Here is an 18,390-nt window from a genome sequence, read left to right as displayed (position 1 = left end):
GTGTGTGTGTGTGTGTGTGTGTGTGTGTGTGTACAGAGAGGGAGGGTAGATGGTACCTTCTAAATGAAAGATGAAAGAGCATGGTATATTAGACACGTTGGCCAGTAATAGTTATGGTCATGAATCTTACTTCTGTGCACTTACAGGTGCTGCACTTTCTTGTGACTGGTTAAAAAATATGGTAAGTTTGCTTACACCACCGTAGGCCTGTGAGTGATGTATTTTACAGTGACACTGTGGTGGCTTTGACGTCACTGGGTAACAGGGATTTTATAGTGCCTTTATCATCTCATGGCGCCACAGTGGTCCCTGAAGCCCATTTTGACATCACAAGGAACTTGATTGTAATTGACCTGCCCAGGTCCAAGCAGCCAGTTATTGAACTTGCTAGTAAATCTTGTTGATCGTCAACTTTGAGCCAGGAATAGAACTAGTTCTGGGACACAGAGAACAGACTCACTGTGGCGATGACCGATGGGTGGGCACAGTGGACACACACTGCCAGGAGAGAGCAGCCGAGCTGACCCACAGGCCGCCTGTGTGGTGCAGGGGTAGGGAGCTGACCCACAGGCCGCCTGTGTGGTGCAGGGGTAGGGAGCTGACCCACAGGCCGCCTGTGTGGTGCAGGGGTAGGGAGCTGACCCACAGGCCGCCTGTGTGGTGCAGGGGTAGGGAGCTGACCCACAGGCCGCCTGTGTGGTGCAGGGGTAGGGAGCTGACCCACAGGCCGCCTGTGTGGTGCAGGGGTAGGGAGCTGACCCACAGGCCGCCTGTGTGGTGCAGGGGTAGGGAGCTGACCCACAGGCTGCCTGTGTGGTGCAGGGGTAGGGAGCTGACCCACAGGCTGCCTGTGTGGTGCAGCGGTAGGGTGCTGAGGTGGGAGGGGAGGAGTATGTGGTGATATGGCTGTGCTGGGCCAGGTCGCAGAGTCTCCAAACACAGGGACGAGCATCTGTGAGAGACTGAGGCAGTGGGGAGCAGTGGGGACCAAAATAATTATATACAGAGGCCACATGAAGCGGGGCAGGCATAGGAAAGGCCAGAGAGTCCGCCGTCAGCTGAGACTGCTACAGGAGACATGGTGAGGGATTCTGCAGAAGGCTGGAGCAAGTCCGTTAAGGGGTGTCTGTTTTCTCCCTTCCCTGAGTGTTCAGGCTCCCAGGCCCCGGGATTAACCACTCACAGTGGAAAGAGCCAGGAGCCCTAGACTAGGGGTCAGATGAGCTCTGAGGTTCAGAGCCGGCTAATTTTACTAGCATTCGGGGGGGGGGGGGGGGGGTTCTGACTCTGGTGGAATGTAGGCGATTATTTAGAAATGGAGGTGGCTTTGTCTATATTTACATATGTACAGATGCAAGAACAGTGTTTTTCTAAGTCATGTAAGTGGCGTATATCAGCAGGACCATCATCTTTGCAAATAATTCTCTAATAAAATTGGATAAGAACATCCTAGAGGCTGAAATCATTTGATGACATATGATTGCAGCTCTGTTGCTTGGGATAGCTGAGGGGTGCATGGGGAAGCTGTGGGAGAGAGGCTCTGTACACCATCTCCAGTATGCTCATTCGAAAACTAATTCTAGGTGCCTTGTCTCTGACTAGACCAAACCACTGTGTGGTAGACCCATTGCATCAGTGTTCAGGAAGTGGTACTCTGTTTTGTGGGCTGCTTGGCTGCTGTGCTTCCTTGATGCAACACCTGTGTAGGGTCTAAGCCCTGGGGGACGTTCGCCATGTTTTAGTTAACTTTTAACTTCTCTTACCCCAGCATTGTTTTTATATATTAGAGTGTACAGGCACCACTGTCTGAGGATTCATTCAATAATTGGGTGTAATTGACACCTGCTCATTCTGTATGTTTAATAAGAATTCTGGGCCTTATTGACAGTTAATGACTACTAGGGGAAGGGGAGTTGGTATCCTTGTTCTTTGCTGTGAAGGTAGGCTGAGATGAAGGCATGCCCTGGCTCCCATGGCTGGCTGTCATTACTTTATGTCTGGGTCATTATTTCTGTGAAATAATGGCTCCTGCTCCCGTGCCGAGTAGATTTGTCTTCAGATAAGATGGTAATTAGCCCGTTTGTCGTTATCCTGCCTTGTGACGTAAGCTCATATTCTTCTCTGCATGTTAGAGTTGAATTCAAACCGAGCAGATTTTCTCCCTTAAGAACAATGTCCCAACATTATTTTCCCACCAAATGTTTTAAATTAGTGGAACCTTTGGCTAGAAAGTGTGACCAGAAGGGGGACTACACAATTGGGGAAATAAAGTCACAGTCTCTGTGTCATGTAGACTTTGCTGAAGATGCTCTAATTTACGCCCTCCTCCACACAGTGCTCCTTATACAGCGGTCAAGAGAGCTGTGCAAAGAGGAACCTTCCCACCATGGGCCCCTTGACGTTCTCTGAGTGCCTTTCTGGTGTGGTTAAATCTGGGTTCCTGCATTCCAGTTCCCCTCTCATATCCTGCAGTACGTCAGCCAGCTGGCCGGTGTGTAAACTATTAACTGTGGACCACAGAACAGTTCAACTGCAGAGTGTGGGCCGGCTTAGCAGGACTGCTTCCAGGGCCTAGAGCCAAGTGGGCGAAGCAGACTGTGGGGGTGACATTCAGCTGCGTTCCCTGGGGGCAAGGCCTCAGCTGTTGTCCCTAGGGTCCAGGGGGCTGTCTGTGAGGCCCTCTGGCACATCCTGTTCCCAGAGGAGAGTGAAGGAGGCCAAGCCTTATAGCGAAGGGCCTGAATGTTCGTTCATAAGAATGTTCAGACCTCTCTACCCTCTCTGGACCTTTTGGGAAAGCCAGAGGAGCAGGACCATTATTGCTCCCAAAATATTGGCCCAGCTTTAAAGTGATGACTCAGGAGGCTGGAGCCAGTGCCACGGCTTCCTCTTACCCGAAGTGAACAGTGACCTACGAGTGTCACTGGCACACATGTGTAAATGAGAATTGAGTGTGGAAGGCTCTTTGAACCTTTCAGGGTCGCTTCATGTATCATCTGATACCTACTTCTACCAGATCTTCAGAGAAGACCCTGAGCTGGCAGGGCAAAGGCCTTGCCTAGACCTGGGATTGCTGAATGGGGCCCGGATTTATCCTTCCGAGGCAAAGAGGCACCGGGGTTACGTGGGGAGGTCTTGGCAGGAGTGGTGTGCACTGAAGGTTCCGTCAGATGAGGTGGGCGGGGGAGGGGGACCGTGCCGTTCCTGTGGGAACCAAAGATCCAAGGCCAGGTTCTGTCTTCGTGTGGGTAGAGATATAGAGAATGGTGTCTCTTCTTCCTGGGACAGGGCTTTGTTGATCACATGGAAAAGTCTTGCTCTAGCCGGTTCAGTGGGGGTTGCCTGTGAGGATGCTGGAAACAGCAGGGAGCCTCAGCAGGAGGTCAGTGGTGAGATCAGTAATCCCAGCACCCAGGAAGATAAGGCAGGAGGATCAGTCTAGCCTGGGCTACACTGTGAGACTGTCTCAGTGGTAGAGCATTTGCCTAGCACATTCAAGACCCTGAACCCAGTTCCCAACAGCACAAGAAGAAAAAGAGAAATCAGTGTCTCGTCCTTCCTTCTCTCTCTCTCCTTCCCTTCCTCACAAGTCTAGTTTTGTGGATAGATAGGTTTGAGAGTGGCTAGGTGGGTGAAGCCACCATGCCCAGCTTCCCGGGTAAGAGCTCCCTCACCCTGTCTGTAGAGGAGGCCACACTCCCTTTCCCTGTTTAGGTGACCTTTGCCCTCAGACTCACTCCCTGATGATGGAGCCTGAGACCTACAGGACCATTTCATGAACTAGACAAGTGTTACACTGAATGAGGAAAACTGTGGGGAGAGACCAGGGCAGTCCTTGGGCTTCGCCCAGTGGAAGAGAACACATGATGAGACATTCATTGAACTACCTTTGACAAAGGCCACTGCTGATGCCTGCTAAGGGTTCCGGGAACGTGATAGTTTTGAAGATGTGGGGGAACACTGAACAGAACCCCAGGACTGATGCTTTGCCTGTGGCAGGATGGCTCAGCGCTTACCTCCCAAGGGCTTGTTGAATATCCAGGCCCCTCCTGCAAGCAGAGTCAGAGCCTAACTTTACTTTCTTCAAGATGTATTTTGTGTTTGTGTCTGAGGACATGTAGGCACACTGTGTGTAAGCAGGTACCCTCAGTGGCCAGAGAAGCTGTCTGGTCCCTTGTGAGCTGCCAGATGTGAGACCTGGGAATCTGTTACAGTTTCACTCCTCAGCTTGTCACAAACCTGGAGATGCCCAGGAAGAGGGAGCCTCAGTTGGGGAATTGTCTGTGAGGCATTTTCTTAGTTGTCCGGTGACGCAGGGGCCCAGCCCACGGTTGGCAGTGCCATTCCTCGGCAGGTGGCCCAGGCTGTATAAAATGTAGCTGAACAAGCCAGAGGGCGCAGGCCAGTGAGCAGATTTCTTCTGTGGGTCCTGTGGTTGAGTTCTGCCTTGACATCCTTCAGTGGTTGACTATAATCAGGACATGTAGGCCAAACGAAGCAGTCCCTCCCCAAGCTGTTTTTGGTGTGTGTCACAGCAACAGAGAGTAAACACAACAAAAATAAATGCCCGCAGCCGGTACTCCTAACCACACAGCGTCTCCCCAGACCCTGAGTCTGACTTTAATTGGCACAAGACTCAGAGTGAAAAGCGAATCTGTTTGGAAGGCTTTCCCGCCCTGACTGCACGCCCTGTTGTTCCCCAACCATGAGATCTGTGGCATTTTTAAAAGGTGAAAAAAGGGAGGGTTTGGAGTTTGGGGGAGGAGAGAAAAAGATGGAATCCCAGAATGGAATCCTCTCCCACCCAGCCTCCCCTGCGGCTCTGACCTATTTTTATTGGCTGTGACCTCCCTGTTCTGTCCAGAGGTCATTGAAGTCCCTTGGCACCCACAGTAGGGGAGGAGGTTATGAGCTTGCTCATTTCTCCAAAAGGGGGATCCAGTCCTCATCTAACCGTCTTCCTCGGTATGGTGCAGTATTGGTGAGTGGAGCAGGTCTGTGAGGGCCTGCTGGGTAGCAGGGTCCACCCTCATCCCACAGAATCTCCAGTCTAACTGGGGACACTGTGGCTGAAAGAGAGTGAAGGGCGAGAGCATAGCAGGGCAGGTCAGAGGCACCGGGACCAAGCCAGACGACAAACAGATGCCATCTTGGTGTCACAGAGCTGTATGCCCTGGTGTCTGCTGAGCAGTCAAGAGTGACAGGTGCCCAGTACAAGCCGTTGCTGCCCATCAGATCTTCAGATATATCAGCTCTTCCAGCTTTGGTGCCCACCGCTCCCCCAGGTCTTTGATGAGCAATGGTGTTCACTTCCTCAGCTAGTCCCAACCGTAGAAATGACAGCTGGACCACCAGTGTCTAATAGCCCTGTTCAAAAGTGTGGGCCAGCAAGACGGCTCAGTGGGTAAAGGTGCTTGCTGCCAAGCTTGAGGATGTGTTTGATCTCTTGGTCCCATATTGTAGAAGAAGAAGAATCAACTTGTTCCTTGGCGTTCATACTCAGGCCATGGTGTGAGCATGTGTGTGCATACACTCACATGCACAATAAATGTTAAAAGTTAAATGTTAAAAGTGAAATATATTCTTTCAGTAATATATTTCATGTAACAGTATTGCCAAATATTATCTTTCCAACAAATAATGAGATCTTGTACATTCTTTTGTTTTAAACAAATGAACTCTTCAGAATCTGATATCATATGTATTTCATGTCAGTTTAGATGCTAAATTTTTAGTAAAAATGAAATATCCCACAAAATACTGTGTTTAGCAGAAAAATACTTTTTACTACTTCACCTAAATTAAATTAATAAATTAAAATTAAAAATATTAAGAATTTAGCTACTTGTACTCATGGACACATCTGTCATTGCTCTGTGAATTGAAATGGATTGTTTGTGGCTTTGAGTGTCTGTCATACGGAGGTGAAGCTTAGAGCAGTCAGAGCATGTATGTCTAGATCAAAAATGAGGGAAGAAAGTTCACTCTTTTCCTCATGAAAATGAATTGATTTGGGGTCACCTTTGACATGTAACTTGAGGGAGTGGGTGTGGGTGCAGGTGTCTGGGTGTGCACTCGTGGACGCTGGAAGTAGACATCAGATGTCTTCCTCTATGGCTCTCCACCTTCCTTCTTGAGAGGGGTTGCTCACTGAACCTGGAGCCCACCATTTCATCCAGAATGGCTGCCCCAGCAAGCCTGGGGGCCTCCTGTCTCCTTTCCCCCAGCTGTGGTGGTGTGAAAGAAAATGCCCCCAAAGGGAATGGCACTATTAGGAGGAAGTGTGTCACTGTGGAGGTGATCTTGGAGGTCTCATATATGCTCAAGATACTGCCCAGTGTCTCTGACCACTTCCTGTTGCCTGTGAGATGTAGGACTCTCAGCTACTTCTCCAGGACCATGTCTGCCTGCATGCTGCCATGTCCTGCCATGATGATAATGGACTGAACCTCTGAACTGTAAGCCACCACCAATTAAATGTTTTCCTTTATAAGAGTTGCCATGGTTATGGTGTCTCTTCTCAGCAATAGAACACTGATTAAGACACCAGCACTGGGATTATAGGTACACACTGCCATAACTGGTTTTTACATAGCTTCGGAAGAACTGAGCTTAGGTCTTCATCCATGTGCAGCAAACCATGGAACCATCTCTCATTCCATAACTAATTTTTGAGACAGGATCTTGGTATGTGTGTAGCTAGAGTTTTCCTGCCTGGCCCACAGTCAGGACAAATCTCTCTCACCCGGCAGTCCCATAGCCGCTCAGACCCAACCAAGTAAACACAGAGACTTATATTGTTTAAACTGTTTGGCCTAATGGCTCAGGCTTCTAGCTATCTAGTTCTTGCATCTTAAATTAATCCATTTCCATTAATCTATACCTTGCCACGTGACTCGTGGCTTACCAGCATCTTCCCATGCTGCTTGTCATGGTGGCGGCTGGCAGTGTCTCCCTCAGCCTTCTACTTCCCAGAATTCTTCTCCTCCTTGTCCCACCTATACTTCCTCCTGCCTGGCTACTGGCCAATCAGTGTTTTATTTACTAACCAATCAGAGCAAAACATTTGCCATACAGAACATCCCACAGCATATGTGGTTTAGGCTGGCCTCAAACTCTTCATCCTCCTGCTTCATCCTTCTAAATACTGGGATTACAGGTGTGTGCCAACACACCCCATTTAACATATAGCCTTTTAGGAATACGTTTCCAACAACTACATTTCTGCTTAGTATTAGTTATTAGTCTAGCTACACGTAATTATATGAATTTGGAACTAGTGTTTTTTCCATGTTTACTTCATGATGCAGTTTTATTCTGTGCCTCCTTAGTGCATCATTGTGTTTTGTGACATTTTAATCCAAGAGATTTCAGGGGCATCTAGTGCAGGCTTCACATTCATCTTGCTTACTGTCATCCAGATCATTTGGAACTGGCATTTTTGCAGTTCACACATGATGGTGGCAGCAGGGACAGGCTAAGTCACATGTGCATGTTCATTTAATACTCGCCCGATGTTTGTCCTCACCTGCTCTTACATGAATTTGAAATCTCCATAAGGAACCCTGTGCTCTGTGTTGATCTTTACAGACAAGAAAAAGTGGAAAGTCCCTTTTATTGAGTCAATATAACTGTGGAAGAGTGTGGAATAGTATGAATGTGGAAGTGTGTGGAATAGTATAACTGTGGAAGAGTGTGGAATAGTATAATTATGGAAGAGTGTGTGGAATAGTATAACTGTGGAAGAGTGTGGAATAGTATGACTGTGGAAGAGTGTGGAATAGTATGACTGTGGAAGAGTGTGGAATAGTATGACTGTGGAAGAGTGTGGAATAGTATGACTGTGGAAGAGTGTGCAATAGTATGACTGTGGAAGAGTGTGGAATAGTATGACTGTGGAAGAGTGTGGAATAGTATGACTGTGGAAGAGTGTGGAATAGTATGACTGTGGAAGAGTGTGGAATAGTATAACTGTGGAAGGGTGTGTGGAATAATATGAATGTGGAAGAGTGTGGAATAGTATGACTGTGGAAGAGTGTGGAATAGTATAACTGTGGAAGGGTGTGTGGAATAGTATAACTGTGGAAGAGTTAGCACAAACGATCTGGGCTGGCCATGGTGTGCACCTGCAATTCCTGCTCTCAGAAGGCTGAGGCTGGAGAATCCTTTCAGGTCAGCCTTGGTTAATAGGGGGACTATGTTCAAAATGGACAAACAAAACACTACAACACAAAGAAGCACATAGAAAGGACAGAGCAGAAAGGACAGGCCGCCTCCAGGCACCACACAAGCACCTCTGCCCCCCCCCCCCCATGTGCATCTTCTGCTTGCTCCATGCCCGGCAGTCGCCAGGTCACAGTGGGTCTTTTGCATTTATACCTTTGTAAAAGCTAGCTGAAGAGAAAGGCCTGTTTAGCCTCCGCTTGATGCTTTATGAATTTTATGCTGTAGGAATTTTTAACTTTTATTAAATGTATTCTCATATGTGTTGTCTCTCAAGCCACTCATTAAATTAAATTAACTCAAGCTTCTTTGATTAACATGTTCTTCCCAACAAGTGATTTGAGGTTGCAGTTCAGGTAGCACAGAGCCCTTATGCTATGAGAGATGCTGGGAACTCTGGTGGGTAAAGCCCATGCCACTCTCTGAGAGGTCAGATTTTGGAATCTCTGGGCTAAAACCAGCCAGGTCTGTGCAGGCTCTGGTGTGTGTGTGTGTGTGTATGTGTGTGTGTGTGTGTGTGTGTGTGTGTGTGTGTGTGTGTGTGTGTGTGTGTATACTATGTATATGCCTTCTTGCTCACAGTTAGTTGTGCCAGCCTGTGAGAATTACTTGCTATTGGTCTAACTCTTGGCAGTGGAGGTCATTTTTATCGCCCCTCTCAGATACCTACTTGGCCGACTCTTACATTTCTTGCAAGTCTTTTTTCAAGTCCTCCTGGCCTCCTCTGTTTACTCATTTAGCCAAGGTCTTAGGCTGACCTTGAAGTCAGTGCACCTGTCTCTGCCTTCAGTGTGTATGTGTGTGTGTGTGTGTGTGTGTGTGTGTGTGTGTGTGTGTGTGTGTGTGTGTGTATCCACTGTTTTTTTTCCTCCTGTTACTGAGATTATAATTGGTTGCACTGGGAATCAGTGCACAGACATTTCAACTTGTTTGTAATTATTTGTAACACACCTCAGAAACTTAAGAAGCCATGCGTTGTGTTTCTTAAAGACTCGTTTCAGTGGCCCTCCTACTTCAAGACTAAGTCGGGTTTTCCCGAAGAGGATCGCGTGTACCGATGTCTTCAGATGCTGACAGTCCCCGGGGGTGGTGTAATTCATGCCTGTATGTGTGGAGCCTGGAGGAGGACGTTGAGTGTTGTGCTCTATCATGTTCTGCCTCAGCCTGACTTCAGACAGGGTCTCCCAGTGAACCAGCCATCTCCAAAGATCTGCAGTGCTGTGCCAGCGTTTACATGGGTCCTAGGGATTTGAACTCGGGTCCCCATGCAAGCACTCTCACCCATAGGGTCCTAGCCCCAGCTCTATTTTGTTTTTTTAATCTTCACAGAACAGTAATAGGATTATTAGGGAAACCGAACCACCACAGGCAGAGGTCTTTGGGGGAACACCCGGATCTGACAGGGTCGGGATCAAGGAGACGTTTTGTTTAGGAAACAGTTCCACTAAAAACCACATAGGCTGGAAGTAAATGAAAATATTAAAGACTGTTAAATGAGTGTTTTGACTTTCCATTGCTACTTAACATGTGTGTTACCTTTCTGTTGCTGTGGTAAAAGGCCATGACCTGCAGAAGGAAGGGTTTATTTGGGCTTACAGTTCCAGAGGGATAGGAGTCTATCACCGTCATGGTAAGGATGTGTGGCAGCCGACAGGCATGGTGGCTAGGGCAGCTGAGAGCTCACCTCTCCAGTCACAGAAGCAAGCAGAGAGAGAACTTGGCATGTCTCATAGCTTTTGCAGCCCCAAAGCCTGCCCCTCTTGACTGACTTCCTCAATGGAAACCACATCTCCTAAACCTTCCCAAACAGCACCACAAACTGGGAACCAAGTGTTCAGATCTGAGCCTGTGGGGTCACCTCACTCAGACCACCACATCATGCCCACACAAAAGCCAGCCTCCCGCTGTGGGATGTAGACAGCCACTACCCGCCACGACGCAATGGCTCACTACTTTCTGTTTATAAAAAAAAAAAAACATAAAATAATGATTTCACCTCCTTAAAGAAATCATCATTCTCATTTTAAAAAGGGGACGAGGGTGCAATTTCCCTCTTTGAAAGAAATGTGTCTAGAGCTGTTAAAAACCCAAATTTACAAAAGAATCCACAGGTAATAACACCGTGGACTTCCCAGGAAGGGCAGCAGCTGTGTGGGTGGATGGGTCTGCTCCTCAGGAGGCCAGCCCAGCTTCTTTTCCAGTGTCCCTGAGTTCTGTGGTCCATCTCTGTCCCTAGGGCGACCACTGTGGCCATTGGCCCGGCCCCTTCCCTTTTATTTGCTCTTTCAGCGTGAAGACTGATCTGTCCCCTGTTTTGGCTTCATTGGCAGCAGGAGACGTTTGACAACCTCTTTCTCTCATCCAAGGCTCCTCTTTTACCACTCTTGAGGCCAAGCAGACATCTTTGTTGGGCATCTTCGTAGCTGGGGGCATGTACGGTGTTGGGGGGTGGGGGAAGACTTTCATCTGCACCAACTGCTGGGGCCTCTCCGGAGGACCGAAGGGGTGCCACCCCCACTCATGTCTTAGAGAGCAGCTTTTCCTGCCTCTGTTTACTCCAGTGTCTCTGATTGCTTTTTACTTCTTATGTCTCATTCATTCATTCATTCATTCATTCATTCATTTATTTGAGACAGGTTCTCACTCTGTGGTTCAGGCTTCCTGGAACTGGCTCTGCAGACCAGGCTGGCTTTGAACTTGCTGTGATCCTCCTGCCTCAGCCTCCCAAGTGCTGGGGATCCCAGGCGTATACATCACTCTGTGTAGCTCCAGTTTCCCTGTGGGCTCTTGAGACATTTTACTAGTTTTGCTGACTGGGCTCCTTGCCTGTGCCTCTCTTCCCTGTGCTGACAGCAAGGGACTCGGTGAGTGGGGGAGGGGCAGAAGTGACAGCCATGCATTTCCCAGGCTGGGCCTCCTCCGTGGGTAGGACTGGGTGGAAGGTGAGGACAGTCAGCATCTTTGTCCTGTAACCCACAGCCTCTCTAGTGGGTGAACCCTCCCTGGAAGTGGCTGGGGTTACATGTCACACGTTTCCACTTGCTACTTTGCAGCAGGCTGGTCACCAGTGTGGAGTCTGCTGTTGCCACCACTGGGAGCAGGGAGGTGACAGTTACAGATCACTTACCTCAGTGTGTATGTGGACTTTTGATAAGATGGGTCCTGTGTTGACTGCTAATTATGCACCACCAGGGAGTGCACGTGGGAGCCGAGGGTCCACAGTGGTGCTGACACCCACTCTGTGAAGCTCCCGTCTGCCAGGCACTTGCCATCCGAGAGAGAAGTGGAGGAGTGAGTTGAGTAGGTGGGCTGTCTGCTCTTCCTGGGGGTTGATCCTCAAGGGCCTTGGCTCCTGCTGCTGCCTCCCAGCACTAGAAGCATGAGCTCTTGCTACTGTTGACTCTGGTGGTTTTGAGAGCTTGAACAACAGAATTTCAACCAGGTTATCTCCTTCCTTCCTTCCTTCCTTCCTTCCTTCCTTCCTTCCTTCCTTCCTTCCTTCCTTCCTTCCTTCTTTCTGTTTTTCTTTTTTCTTTTTTACCTTTGAGGGGAGAATCCTATGAGTATCCAGTCTGGTGGTGTTGAAGATGGCCAGAAGGGCCAGGTGGGTGTGGAGAGAAAGTGTGAGCAGGAAACATGTTTTCTGAAGCCACCCAGCCTTCTCCAGGGGAAATCTGGGGTTTTGAAAACTCAATTCTAGAATTTTCTCTTGATTCCCATAAAGGAATCAAGAGAATGTCTCTGCTAGTGACTTCCACAGCATCCACTGAGGTAAAGCCGTTCGTGGTCTCTGAGGTGATGATCCCTAGGATTTCTGATAGTTCTACGATGCTGTGGTCGATCCAGTTTTTAAGTTGTTCCTCCTGTTATAAAGAGGTGGAGGATTGGGATGGTGGCCGGCTGGGTCTCCATACCATAGACACTCATCTTCATCTTCTTTCTGCTCTTCCTACAGCCCACCAATATGTGTTGATTGATTTTTTTTAACTTACCATTTTTCTTCATCTCCCCCTTAACTAACAGAAACCATCAGATTTCAATATATGGGTTATTACTTTATTTCCCTTTTTTTCTTTCCTTTTTTTTTCATTAAGGTTAAAAATAAGCACTGCCTTCTGTCGTTACAATGCACCAGATCTGTTGTGAGAAAAATCTAAACTTGGATCACTTTTGACTTCAATGTTTGAAAGAATGAAAGCTAAGGAAGATTGTCACTGTGGGGGTGGCGCTGTGATGTGTGGAAGGCCAAAGAATCCAAATCACGGATATTATGCATGTGCCTGAGGAACAGAAAACAGAATGAAGCTCCATGTAACTCACTTCTCACTTGAGTGGCAGCCTGAGGCTGCGTCCCACATTGCAAAGGTGGGATGGGAATAAGCATGGTTTAGATGACAGGGATGCTCTTCTAGGGGTGAAAAAGATTTGATGCCGGCTGTGGGAAGTAGAAGTCACAGTTAAACTATGTAAACAGATAGAAAACCTTGAAAGGAAAATGTTTAGATGTGTTCCTGGTAGAAACGGTGTTTTGATGGAGCTGTCCTCTGCTCGGTTGCTGTAGCAACTTCACTTTCTGTGACTTCCCATTTTGAATAGGAGGTGGCAGCAGCTCTAACTTCTGAGACACTCCCCAGGGGGTGGTGGACCTTTCTCCTTGTGCTGCTCTGTGACGCTTTCTTTTCCTCGTGTGCCTGGGAAGGTAGGTATAGTTACATCATTCTGTCACTCTGGAATAGTACAAGATCATCATTAATTCATGCTCTGCACATTTGTAACTTGTGATAAACAAGAAGCAAGCCTGAGTTTGCCTACAGGTTTGCTGAGCCTGTTCATAGTGTAAGCCTCGGGGCAGCAAGTGTGTGCTCATCTCAAGAGCATAGCCTACGTCCGCAGTTTGGACACACTATCACAACCTGAGAGGCTAAGGACTGTCGCTCTGACCCCTGCAGGTCCACTCCTGAGGAACGTCTGCATCCTTTTCTTTTAGATTTCTGCATATTTGGAGGTACTGCTAACTCAATCTCAAAGAAGTCATTACAGTCTGGAATCACTTAGGAATATGAGCTAGTGAGGATCATTATATTTCAAAAGATGTTAAGTGGGGTATAGTAACTCATGCCTGTGATCCCACCACTCAGGAGGCTGTCCTACCAGTGAGAAACTGCCTTAGAAAACCAGGGAGGGAGGGATGCAGAGGGAAGTAAGAGAGACACAGAGAACTCTATTATTATATATCTGTCACCTGAGAATGTTGGCTTACCACAATAATAATCAAGTCTTCAAGCAGGGCAGAACTTGGCAGAGGCGACCCCCTGTGTTCCCACTGGGTGGTGTGGTGGCGGTGATCTCTTTTCAGGGCCCTGTCCTCTCATGACATCTAGTTCTTGGCCTCTGCCTCCTTGGACTTCCTGAAATCATGACAGCCAGACTCTAAAGAAACAAGGTGGAAGTTCATGGAAATTGTACAATCTGCCTCAAATGTCACATGATCTTCCACCTCACTCATGGGGAGAAGTATCCCAGACACCCACACTGACTCCAATACAGGACACCTCTGGAAGACTCCATCTCTTGGTGTGGGAGTGACAGAATTCTGGTTCACCTCATGGGTTGAGAGAAATAATTGTGACCATCTTGGAGAAAACAGTTTGTCACACACATGGGTTCAGATGCAGTGAGTTCCTATTCGGTCCATTCTACTAGAAGAGAACTCTGAGGCCATGCAGGGTAAAATAGAGTACATAGAAGAACAAAATCAAAGTCAATAAATTGAGTATTCTAACAACTTCTGAGCAAGGGAGAAATAGTCACCCCATGGATGAGCCCCCAGATTGGTTATCTAGTTTCCAGTGGTCACCCCTGGAATCATATACATACGAGCAACACTGAGTGGTTTAGCAAGTTGTGTTTATGTACCTGTCGTTCATACAAATATGTGATGATGGTAATTAGAGGAAAGGGCCATGAATGTAAGAGGGAACAGAGAGGGTGACGTGAAAGGTGGGGAGGGGACGGGAGGAAATGAAGTCATTGTATTTCAATTTAAAAATAAGTGGAGTATTAGATGTAAATGCTGTTAGATATCAACAGTAATCTTTTACCTGTGTTCATCCCCAGATGTCCTCTCCTTCCCCAAATTACCTGTTGTTACACAAAGGGATCTCTATCTTCATGGTTTATAAAACTCTCCCAAGTCATTTCCATCTCCCACAAACCATCCCATGTTCCCCAGGGTATTTACAGAGGAAGAATAAAACATCCATTTTTTTTTCAGCACATTGGAGTAGAAACCAGCTCCAAGTTCCTAGTTTTAACGGTGGCATTTACCCTGGAACTTTGAAGCACAATTAAGGCCAGGTTGTATTTTTATTAGTTTGGATTCAAGGAAACTTTTTTTTTTTAATAGTTTTTTAAACCAAGGGTTAAACCAAGCATAATGGTGCCCAATTGCAGCGTCTCAACAGTTTGTTAAAGTGTCTTTCAGTATGTCAGGGAAGCCTGTGTAAATCAGGGAGCGGTGGGAATGCTGGATATTAAAGCAGTGAGGTGTAAAGGCAGACATCTGCTTCCGGTTACACTCTTAAAACTGGTTTCCTTGCCTCACTCATTTAACGTACTGCTGAGGTTTGAGTTCCATGAAGACTTTAAAGACAGATTTCTAGAAAATTCCCTGGAGTTCTAATAAGCCCCTGATGTTCAGAGTCCCCCCCCCCCCCCAGCCTGTCATTTCAGGGTCACTGGTGTTACTAAAGTATAAAATGGGGGTTGGGTGGATGGCTGTTGGAGGCGAGGATGGGGATGATCTGAGGAAATGTGTTACCTCATCTACAAAACGTCTCAGGCTGGGGCTTACCCTGACGATGAGTACTCAGGTTAACATGCTGCCACTTTCTTCTTCTTAAGGGAAGACTGACCTGAGTTGTTCAAAGATGATTAGAAACCCACGTGGTGCTTCATATTCCTAGTAACACTTTCTTGAGCTGTAACCCTGAGCCTGGAGACTTCCTTAATTAATCTAGGTCTGAGTTTCCTTTGCTATGAAGATGATAGAGAGAGCCTGGGGTGGTGGTGCACACCTGTAACCCCAGTACTGGGGAAGCAGAGGTAGGAGGATTTTGAGTTCAAGCCTAGCCTGGACTACTTAGTGAATTCTAGGCCAGCCTGCTCTACAGAGAAAGACTTTGTTTACAAACAAATAAAAAAGACAAAGAAAGATGCTAGGAATAACCGATAACATGTAGGTTTTCAAAATCTCAAATGAACATATTTTCAAAATGACTGCGCTTATTCCGGGTTGCTTTCTATTACTGTGATAAATGTTGACTAAGACCAGCGTAGGGGAGGAAAGGGTCTCTTTGATTTACATGTCCCAATCCCAGTCCGTCATGAAGAAGCTCTCAGGGCAGGAACTGAAACAGAGGCCATGAAGGAACACTGCTTACTCTCCATGGCTCAGTCAGCTTGCTTTTTCATTCAGCCCAGGACCACCCTGCCCAGGGGTGCGACCACCCACTCCAATCATTAATCAAGAAAACGTCCCCCAAAGACTTGCTTGCAGGCCATCTGATGGAAGCTATTTTCTCAGTTGAGGTCTTTTTCTTCCCAGATAACCCTAGCCGTGTCCAGTTGACAAAAATCTAACCAGCCAGTCCCTATGATGATTAGCTTTAATTGTCAACATAGGCACAACATAGAATCGCCTGGGAAGAGATCCTTCATTGGGAATTATCCAGATCAGGCTGGTTCCTGAGTTTGTCTGTAGAAGGTTGTCTTGAATGTTAATTGAAGACCCAGCCCACTGTGGGTGGCTCCAGTCCTTGGGTGGGGCCCATGAATATTCTGAGGAGAAAGCCAATGAGAGCAAGTTAGCAGGTAGCCTGCATGCCTTATTTTTCTCTGCTCTTGACCGTGTCTGTGATGTGACTGGCTGCTTAAGTTCCTGCCTTGACTTCCCCTTACTGATGGGCCGTAACCTGGAATTGTGAGATAAAGCTTTCTCCTCTATTCCTCACGCAAATGTACAAGTACGTGTTACATATGCAACGCAAGTTCAGTTGCTGGCACGTAGCAAAGGACACAGCAGAGCAAGCTGCTGTCCCCACAGGGGAACAGCATCCAAGATGGAGGGATCTTCAAGTGCTCAGCACCCTCCAAGAGGAATAGGCTATGAAAGGCAGAAAAACTAGGGTTCATGAAGGTGATTAGGAGAGAACAAGGCTGGGACATGGCCTGAGAGAGGGACAAGCCCCAGTTCAGGAGGGTCACAGGGATGAGGTCTGCAGAGTGGAGTTAAGAATTAGAGTCTGTTGGAGAGGTAATAGCAAGCCCCCTGCCCCCCACCCCAACAGACCAGGGTAGCTGGTGTGAGTACCATGAACAGATGTGTAGAGGAATAAACGAGCAGAGGTCTGTGGAGCTGGGGAGTACTTCCGGGGAAAGTTGCATGTCAGAGAGGTGGTGGATGAGAATAGGACCCGAGAAGGCCCCTGGGGTTGGCAATGTGGAAGTCACAGGATGGCTGTGGGTAGGTTTCAGGCTTGGAAGCAAAGCCAGCCCAGTCAAGCCTTCAAGGGATACTCATTGCGGGGTGGAGAAGGCCTACTTCCGGCTGCTGCCTTGGTTGGTTTCCTTTCTTCTGTCCGTTGTTATGTTCCTGTTTTGAGGATGGAGCCTGGGGCCTCAACAGTGTGAGGAAAGTGCTTGTGCTCTAACCAGACACTTTTAGTGAGGGCCTGAACTTAACTGGACGTTAGGTGGGAAGAGCTAGTTAGGAAAGAGGAAAGTGGCCATCGGGGAGGTGAGTTCACAAGTGGCCAAGGCCTAGGCCAGGACACCCTGATGCGGGGAGCCGAGAAGAGGGAAGTCCTTAGGGATGGCTAGGTCACCGTGGCTGGCTTGGATGTCATCTGGCTATGAGGGTGGCAGACGTGTTGAGGAAAGGGGAAGTCCAGTGCCTGTCTACAGACCTGTCCATATCGTAGATGGAAGGCCTTGGCCTTTTATGGCCCTGGGTGGATGGGATGTGACCAATGTTGGAGGGACCCAGGGAAAAGAGAAAAGGATGTCACAGCAGGAACGTGGCGGTGTGCTAGGCAGGGATGAGAAACTCAGTCATCCGTGTACCTTTCAAAACAGCTTCCTGGATCTTCCCTCTGGTGGTGTTTAACCCCATGACAGTTTGCTTGCACATTCCTGTCATCCTAGCATCATTTAAAAATCTTTTTAGAGTGTTTTGCCTGTATATATACATATACACACACTAATATACATATACATACATGCACATGTGTGTGTGTGTGTGTGTGTGTGTGTGTGTGTGTGTGTGTGTGTGTGTATGTATATATGCAGCATACGTCTGGTGCCCAAAAGAAGGCACTGGACTTACAGATGGTTCTAAACCATCACATGAGTTCTGGGAACTGACCCCAGGTCCTCTGCAAGAGCAACAAGTGCTTTTAACTCCTCAGTCATCTCTCCAGTCTCAGTCCTAGCAGATTAATTGCTTTAGGCAATGGTGAGCAGCTCTTTAACCTATCGGAGTCCAGAGCTGTATCTCCTGGTTAGCAGACACCTGCCTCTCCTTCTGGTCCTCCAGGTAGTTCTTGCACATTTTCCCTTGATGAACACGGCTCTAAGGAGAAGGTACTGAACTGTGACTTCTGGCCCCAGCCTCTCTCCTCCCCCACCCCATATATACCAGGATGTCACAAAGACAGGGATCTTCTGTCAGTGGGAGGAGGCTTTTCCCTGCCCACTGTTTTCCTAGGTGCTCTAATCTGAAGGACGGAGGTTTTGTTGAGCTGGGGTCTTTGCTTTGCTTCAGGATCCTGGTCTGAGCATATGCAGCACATGTGTGCTCAGGTGTGTGCTCAGGTGTGTGCTCGTGCTACAGATGGCAAGCTCTGAGGGGTGAGTCAGAGGTGGCTGCCGAGTAGACTGGGAGGAGCTTGGTTCCAGACAGTGTTTCAATGGATAGTCTTGCATAGACCTGGTGGGGGTCACACATTCTCTGCGAAGCAGATAAATGCTGTGTCTATGCTAGACAGAACCCCTAGAGCAAGGGAGCAGAAACAGTTTTGACCAAAAATACATGAGTGTGCTGGATACAAATCTAACTACGTAGCTTTGCTAGCCCTGGGTGTCACTTGTCTGCTGTAGCCTTCGCCA

The 18,390-nt window shown here is 47.8% G+C and overlaps 1 protein-coding gene across 2 annotated transcripts in view; it reads left to right on the top strand.

Moving 5' to 3' along the window:
- The window catches only part of Rftn1 (raftlin, lipid raft linker 1), a 199,942-nt gene that overhangs the window by 106,693 nt on the left and 74,859 nt on the right, over window positions 1–18,390 (top strand). The window lies entirely within an intron of this gene.

This window comes from Peromyscus californicus, unplaced genomic scaffold (assembly GCF_007827085.1).
Source record: "Peromyscus californicus insignis strain IS unplaced genomic scaffold, ASM782708v3 Scaffold_19__1_contigs__length_69161282, whole genome shotgun sequence".
Classification (NCBI taxonomy): domain Eukaryota; kingdom Metazoa; phylum Chordata; class Mammalia; order Rodentia; family Cricetidae; genus Peromyscus; species Peromyscus californicus.
Note: the sequence above shows the minus strand (reverse complement) of the source record. Positions and strands in the feature narration are given on the sequence as shown.